At 42.7% G+C, this 8,215-nt stretch overlaps 1 protein-coding gene across 6 annotated transcripts in view; it reads right to left on the bottom strand.

The window, feature by feature from the left end:
- The window catches only part of Cd226 (CD226 molecule), a 103,773-nt gene extending 99,927 nt beyond the window's left edge, over positions 1 to 3,846 (bottom strand). For 3 of the 6 annotated variants that reach the window (XM_023707424.1, XM_023707426.1, XM_023707429.1), the window contains exons 1-2: positions 3,773 to 3,809; positions 3,165 to 3,296 (exon numbers count right to left, since the gene is read on the bottom strand). The gene's annotated coding sequence lies outside the window, so the exon portion shown is untranslated. Of the gene's footprint in view, positions 1 to 3,164; positions 3,297 to 3,432; positions 3,492 to 3,772 lie in introns of all 6 variants that reach the window. The other 3 variants (XM_023707425.1, XM_023707428.1, XM_023707427.1) reach the window with 2 other exon arrangements.
- Positions 3,847 to 8,215: the final 4,369 nt, after the last annotated feature.

Below are 8,215 nucleotides of genomic sequence, written 5' to 3'. Positions count from 1 at the left end.
ATATATATTTTTGTCTATTTAAAGGCCATGCTCTGGTAGGATATGGTCACGTTACACAAAGGTCCTCTTGCTTTGAATTCATTTACTGTCTCCCATTCAGCACCTCTCAGCTCAGATATTCTAACAGGATGCTCTCCTTGAGATTCCAAGGCTGGGTTCATTATTCCTTCTATGAGGACCTTGTAACCCCAAATATATCTACATATTTAGCACATGTTACTTGACTATTTATCCAATGAATTTCTTATTCTATCCTAAAAAGTCTTTCCAGGTACAGGCACAGTTTTGTCCACTGTCGTGTCCTCAGGGCCTCTCACAGTGCCTGGCACATGGTGGTCATTAATATTTGTTGACCAAAGATGCAGTGATGACGTCCACCTGTTGGGCTTTGCAGTGTGCACTTTGTATACTGGTGATAATCGTCATTCCATCTTGATTCCAATTTCTTTAGTGAATAAGACAAGACACAAGAAAAGTCCTATGTCCAAATCCACATCGATGTTGGGGGACAACCTCAAAGATAAACTTTCCTTATTTGGGCCACATAGTATTCAGAATGATTCAACAGATACTGAATTGAACCTCAATGCTGGATGAAATAGTTACCGACTGTTCACATGACTCATGACTTATAATGTATTAAATATTACAGGTATTTTAACAAAAGATATATGTATTATATTTATGGAGTCTAGGTGTAAAAGGTCTTGAGCTCACTTTGTAGGCTGGTCTCGAAAGTGCAACGATCCTCCTGCTGCAGCCTCCTGTGTGCTGAGATTATAGGCGTGTGCCACCATGCCAGGCCACTTTTGTAATCATGCCTTAATTCTGCACTCACATACCCACACACACACACACACACACACACACACACGTTCTTTCTTTCACTTATATCACCAGCATCTTCATGATCACCCTCATGCTTGTCTCCAATCCATACTGAAGTTATTGCCATTAACAAGGGAGATGTGTGAGGGTAGCTTGTAGTTTGTGTATACAGGTCCTCCAATCTAGTTTCCTTAACTTCTCTGTGGAGGATCTTGAAATGTTTTATAGAAATTTTGTTTCGTGAAATTTTGTGCTTATCTAGTAGGAAAAAAGTCATAAGTATGTGTTTAAAATAATCATTTTGCAGTGCCTATTAAAATAATAGATCAAGACAACTAATAGAAAATAAAAGCCACTGGATGAAAATGATTGGAGATCTTCATAATAAAACAAAACGAACTGCTAATTGGCAGTACATGAGCCCTCTGATAAGCTATAATGTCCCTAAAAATGGTCCAGTCATATGTAAGGGAGTTCTCAAATGACACAGCAGGAAGGAAAGAGGGACACTGAGGAGGTGATCTTCCCAGACTGGCTAAGCCTGAATCCAGCCACAACTATAAGCAGTAGATGGCTGAGTCGAAGGTCACACATGGAGGCAATGAACTAAACAGAGAGAAGAGGAGGGACTCCAGAACGAATTCTGTGGACTCTTCCATTGACAAGTGACAATTGTGTGCAACATAAGAAAAATCACTTAACTTAGAAACTGCCATATTAGTTAGTGATCCTGTTGCTGGGACTCAACACTCTGCAACTATAACCTGAAGAAGGAGGAGCTTCACTTGCTCATGCTTACAGGGTATGTAGTCTGTGGTCAGCCACTCCAGGACAGGAGTATCACATCAGAAGGACATGGTGGAGTGAAGCTGCTCAGTGGCAGGCAGCCAGGAAGCCTGCTGGGCACCAGTGCCAGAGAGGGAAGGGGGAAAACCAGACACAGACCCCAACTGAAGCCTCCTTGATTTACCCAGACTCATCCAGAAGTGTGCTAATCTCCTTCCTGGGCCCCAAGCCCAGCAAGGCGACACTAGCCTCTAACAACCACCAGTACCAAAGGGGCGCTGGGTAATAGTCTTTACTTAAAACTCATAGCAATTTTGGAATGTCCTTAGCATGATAAAACTGATCAAAACTACGAGCAAATTAGGTGACACTAGAAAAATTTGATGGAATTCCTAGAAAAGAAAAGACTGACCGTGATTGCTAACAATATTTAACTTATTCTAGAAGTTTTAACCAAGTGTAAGAGGTAAAATTTTTAAGAATGAAGGTTGGAAATATAGCTCAGTGTAGAGCTCATGCCTCGCATGGGCAGAGCTCTGAGTCTCTCTCATGCCAGTACCACATACACACAAACAGAAAGGAAAAGGAATTGTAAACCTTGAAGATTATCTAATTATCAACTTATAAGGTGAATAGATTTAAATGGAAAATGAGATTAATTAGATGGCCCACAACAATAATTTTATGACTCAAAATAGTTTTTCAAGTCATATGCAGAAAAGCAGCAAAAAATACACGTATGTGTGTATACAAAAGGCATAAATATGCATGTGTGTACACAAAAATGAACCTCACACATGTGTAGCAATCAGCAGAAGACTGTTAATTCTGTCAAAATTAATAAAAGAAGTCTTGAATAAGCAGGTGACCCTTGCTAAGAGGAGCCTACCTTACATACTAAATTTTTCTATAGCAAAACCCACTTAGGGAGCACAACAAAATATTTTTAAAATCTTGTACTCTTTACAAGCACATCACTTGCTAGCTACATTTTCCAAAGAACAGGCAAGGCCCAGGAGCAGGGGTGGGGGGCTCATTCTCAGGGCCCAATACTTCCATCTGTGACCCTTCACGTAAGGAAAGTGCTCTAATTAGCAAAGGGCTGTTTAAATTCATAAGAACAGCAAAGCACATTTTTTACAAACAAACAAAGAGAAGTGGAATATCTGGAGGTGTGTGTGTGTGTGTGTGTGTGTGTGTGTGTGTTCACCCAAAGGTAGGGAAAGAGTGATGGCTTTCCTTACATAAAAGCTGAAAATTCTAGCATGGCAAACACACTAACAAAGGAAAAATGCAGGACTATGGATGGGAACACACAAAAGCTGTGAACTAGCATATTATAGTTTCTAAATATAAAGTGCTTAAATGTTAAGAAAAACCTACAAATACCCCATAAAAAGCTAAAAAATGAGTATTAACCATCCACTCAGAAATGAAAGATTATAAATAGATTAAAATAATTGCTCTGAGTAGATATAATCAACTCTTTTTAAAACTATGACAAACTAACTTTTGATAATCAAATTCATAAATATATAAACAAAAGTTACGGTAGTAACCCTTATTAAGAGGAGCCAGCGAAAACATGGATTGCAGAGAAGTACACACTGGTCTAACTTTTCTTTATATTTACAGATTTAAGCAACACACATGGAGAAATAGACTTATTATATCTTCAGACCCTGAGAAAACACAAGATATGTTTCCTTCAAAACATAAATTTAGGAAATGAAATTCAGCAAAGAAGTCTATCCAACAATCGAGATCATGCAGCATAGCTTACTTTTACTGATTAAAGTTAAAAACAACTATGTCTACCTTTCACGGACCAGCGGGAGTCAGCACAATAAATCCATGTGATGGGACACTTCGAGGTTCTGAAATAAGGATGCAGATTTATATTTACAGATGTAACACTTCTGCGGAGTGCTACTTGGAGAACCTTCTGCCGCACCCATCGTCCCTGACAGTAAGTGAACCGCTGCGAGAGGTCCTACCTGGCCAGGAATCGATGCCCTGCCCCTCTCTTGGTTTTAGCATTGCCACAGGCCCAGCACCCTTTACCACATCCTCGTGGGGCCACTGTCCTTCACTTCCTCTTCTGTTCTTAACCCATCTCTCTTAATGGCCTCAAGGTTTTAAAGAAATAAATACTTACATGTTCCATTTCGAGAACGCCAGAGTTTGAGTCTCAGGCCTGATACGTGCTAAATTCTTCTTTGGGAATATTTTTCTAAATAACATCAGGAAATAACAGACAGTACAACTAAAGTGCAGAGAAGGCCTTTCAGATAGCCACTATCTCCTTCCCCCAGCTCCAGTGTCGGCCGGACGCAGCTCGCTCCTCCTCCGTCCGCACTCTACGTGGTCGCTCTCTGGTCCCACTGTACTCCCCATTGTGGCCACTTAGTGAGAAGAGCTGTCAGGACGCACGTTCAAGCCAGGGTCTGTGTCCACCAGCTGTTGGATCTCTAGTGCTCTAGTCCTCATCCTACAAGAGAAGCCGAAATCCCTGCATCCCCACAGACGGGCTCCCAGGAAGGCCCATCCTCTCATGCTGCTTCAGCCAAGGGTACCCCACCCTTGGCAGGACCAGTGAAGACTCTTTTGTTGTTGTTTTTGCACATCTGAGGATCATCCCATGTCTCCCATATATGCATGCTAGGTAAGGAGGTAAGCACCAAATTTACCAGCTCTTTTTTGCTTTATTTGGAGATAAGGTATTGATAAATTTCCTAGACTGGCTACAGACTTGTGACCTTCCTGCCTCAGCCTCCTCAGGAGTTGCGTGGGATTCAAGGATGTACCACCACAGCTGGTCAGGGAATATTTCAGCACCCTAAATTCTGCAAAGGTAATTTTTCTTCCAGGTATTGCTACCTCAGACTATTAGAAGCTATTATTATTTTCCAAAGTGGCAGAAAGTCTGTATATGCTTAAATGAAGACATAGTGTTTCTAGTTATTTTTCCTGAGAGTTTCTGAAATTCTTTTGTTTTTTCCTAGCTCTTCTGGAGTCTCGAGCATATCTTCATCTGCCGTGGTGCAGGGTCAGCTATTGCTGAGCTGTTCAGTTAGTGGGTACACCATGGTCTTTGTCCCCATGGCCAAGCCCAGCCTAAGGGAGGGAAGCAATCCTGGCTCCAGTTTCCACCCTCGATAGGAGGGAATGTGAGACGAAGTACAGATGTTCTCTGTCTAGCTGTGGTTGTGCTCCTGTAGCTTCCCAGGATGATTCCAATCACTGGTGTATTACAAGCCTCCCATGTCGTTCTCAGATGTGTCTTGAATTGAATGTGTCACCTCAGAGCCAAGTAAAAGGCTGTGAATTCCCAGCTCTTGGTAAAGTTCTCAGTCTTGGAAAAACCAAGGTCATCCTGGCTATAGCAGTGACTAAGACCACTTGCGTGCAGCCCACCTTTCTCTTGGTCACTCACTGTGCTGTGGATCTCCCTTATGCAGCCTTAATCAAGACCACCTCGATTCAGCAGAGAGCTGCTAGTGGTGCTGACTCTGGAGGAAATGGGACCAGAACCTCTGTTCTCCTTTGCCTGGCACATGGGACTCACTGAACTGCTGCTGGCTGTCATGAGCTTTCTACCACCATTAGCAAGTACCTCAGAAAACAACAGAAAGGAGGAAAGGTTATATTAAATAGAATTTAAAAAATTCAAAACAAGATGATAGAAAAATATAACAATATTTGCTGTATTGCCTATTGTTATCTTCAAAGCAGTTGCTCAGATTGCTGCCTATAGGCTTGCAAAATTGATCAAACTATTAGGCACTAACTATTCCTTTCAATAACCCAAAAGAAATTAATAGTATAGTGGTTCTGGAAGTTCAGTCCATGATCAGCTGGCTCTATTATTTTGTGGCCTACAGGGAGGCAAGATCTTCTTGGTCAAAGGCATCATGGGGGACAGCTGGTCATGTCACAGCAGGCAGGAGGCAGAGAGAAGAAGAGAGCCAGCCAGGAAGAGGCCAGAGGAAGACACAGTGTAGGCCTCAGGAGGGGGCCTTCCTTTCAAATGGGCCCTCCTCCTGCTTCCATCACCTCCCAATAAAGCCATCAAATTAAGATTTCATTGGTGGATTAACCCATTGATGACATTAGAGCTCTTGTAATCCAATCACCAGCCCATCTCTGAATATGGTGCATAGGGGATCAAGCCTTTAAACCACAAGTCTTTGAGCAATACTTTGATCTAATCTATAGCACTTACTTGGCCTTAAAGACCACGAGACCCTGTAAAACGTTGCATTAGGCACAGCCTAACCTCCCTGCAATGAGTATACACTCATCTTTAGATGTATCCACTGGGGACATTCCACAGGTAAGCTGTTCTTATTCTGAAAAATAGGGCCATCCCTAAGAGTACTATCCAACAGACAGAGAAGGAGCCAGCTCCTTTTGAAAATAAATAGATGAACCAATATACAAGTAAAAACTTCAAATTACTTCTAATATCATGCCATGTTATGTGTAAAATTGTACCATTGATCCTACTTTTATGTCTTCTTGGCACCAAATCATGGTCCAGGACACAGAATGTTCAGCACTCACAAGAGGAAAATTTAAAAAAAAAAAACAAACCCAAGGTATTGGTCACCATAGCTGTATCATAGCGCCGGAGCAGTGCCCATGTATAGCTGGTGCTCCAAAGACTTGACACTCTTCACTTTAGCTTTGCAGATTTGTTCTTAGAATTAAAGGGAGCAGGGTGCCAAAATACACACTAGGGCTTTGACAAATACTATTGTGCACTCAGAAACAGAGTTTAAAGCCTTCTCCGGCTAGATTCTCACTTCATACTAGGAGAAAGGAAGCGATGTTGACCAGATGTGCCCCCTCGCGTCCTGGCCAAGCAGCGCCACCTCCTCCTAAGGTCTCCCTCATACTTCAGGGTGAAACTCTAGATGCTGCCTGTGCCAGAATCTCTGCCACAAGACTCCAAATTCAGTTATGTCAAGGAAAGGTGTTTGCATGAGGTCTGTAGGCCAGAAGGATCTAAGTTCTTCCAAACAGATATTTCACAATGTAAGTTCTGTAAATGGATGCTTCTCGCTAACCTTCTGCAGTGGCAGCCACATGTGATGGCTCTGCATGAAGAAAGCTTAAAGCCACCTGCCTCCAGAATCTGGAGACCGCTGGAGATGGTGTGGCTGGGCTGCTGAGTTGTTCTAACTCCTTAAAATGTCAACCTGAACTCAGGAGATTTCCGTATTGGTGAACTTTCTTGTAAGCTGAAGGAAAATACTTGATAACTGCAGTTTAAAAGAGGGGAAGCTTATTTTGGTTCATGGGTTCAGAGAGTTCAGTTCACAGTCGCTGGTCCCAAGGCAGGAACATCCTGGTGGGTAGCATGATGGAGCAAAGCTGTTCACTTCAAAGCTGCTGAGAAGCAGCACACAAAAGTCTAAGAGGGAAGAGACAAGGACTAGATAGTGTCCCTAAGATCACACTTCTGTGACTCACCAGACACACCCAGGACTGTGCTTCACTGATCTCTCAAACCAATCAAGTTGACGATAAACAGTAACAGCACTCCCTGCATTTGAAGATCTCCAAGATTCACATTTGCAACAATTCTGCCTTAAATCCTGATTGATTGATTAATTGATTGATTGATTGATTGATTGATTTCATTTGGTACAGGGTCTCACTACACAGCTGGGACTCATAGTGATCCTCCTGTTTTCAACCTCCCCAGCACTGGGATTACAGGCATGCCCCATCACATCTGAACTCAGTCACTGACTCAGTGCACCCCGAGGGCGGGGCCAGTGTGGCATGTGGGACCACGGATCAAACCCTTGGTCCCTGTGCTTGCCTTACTCTGCTGAGCTATCTCTCTGGCCCTCTTTCTGTTTAAACATCTACCTTTAGGCCCAGCCAAATAGTTTAGCAGATTAAAGTGCCTGCATGCAGGCTCAGAGAATGAGGGTTCAATCGCCAAGTGTGCTGTGCCAGTGCCTGCCCTGGGATGTGCTGAGAAGGCAATTGAGACTGGGCATCGTGGCACATGCCTGTAATCCCAGCTCTTGGGAGACTGTAAACAGGAGAATCACTAGGAGTCTGATACAGTAGTAGACTCTGAACACCCTGTAGACTTTTTCCTAAAATACAGAAAAACTAAATAAATAAACAAACATCTACATTTATTTCCATTTTTTATGATTGATTCCTAACTGATACCCCAGAGCTAATAACTTTTGTTCACTACTGTTAGTGAAAGCCCTAGCTGGTGAAAGGGAGCCCTGAGTTAATGTAGACAAGCAAGGGCTCCAGAGTGCAGCTTCTCTCTCCACCCCCTCAAGGCTGAAGACAGAGGGCATCCTTGGGTCTACCTGCGTTTTCCTTTTACCAGTGAGGAGAACCTGTGACAGTAGATTCCCTAACACATCACTGGCCAGGCCTGAGCTTATTTGCTTATTGATTCTATTTGCTAATTACAAGCTGTCCGTGTAGTGTAATATTTGAAATACTTGTTTATTATTTCTCACAATTCTGTGGTTTGGCTATCTGGGCTCCTCCAATCTCTTATCATTTCCTTTCTATCTCTGTCTTATCTAGTGGTTCTTCAGTTTCTCTCTCCCCT

Source organism: Octodon degus, unplaced genomic scaffold (assembly GCF_000260255.1).
Source record: "Octodon degus isolate 3935 unplaced genomic scaffold, OctDeg1.0 scaffold00289, whole genome shotgun sequence".
NCBI classification, from domain to species: Eukaryota; Metazoa; Chordata; class Mammalia; order Rodentia; family Octodontidae; genus Octodon; species Octodon degus.
Note: the sequence above shows the minus strand (reverse complement) of the source record. Positions and strands in the feature narration are given on the sequence as shown.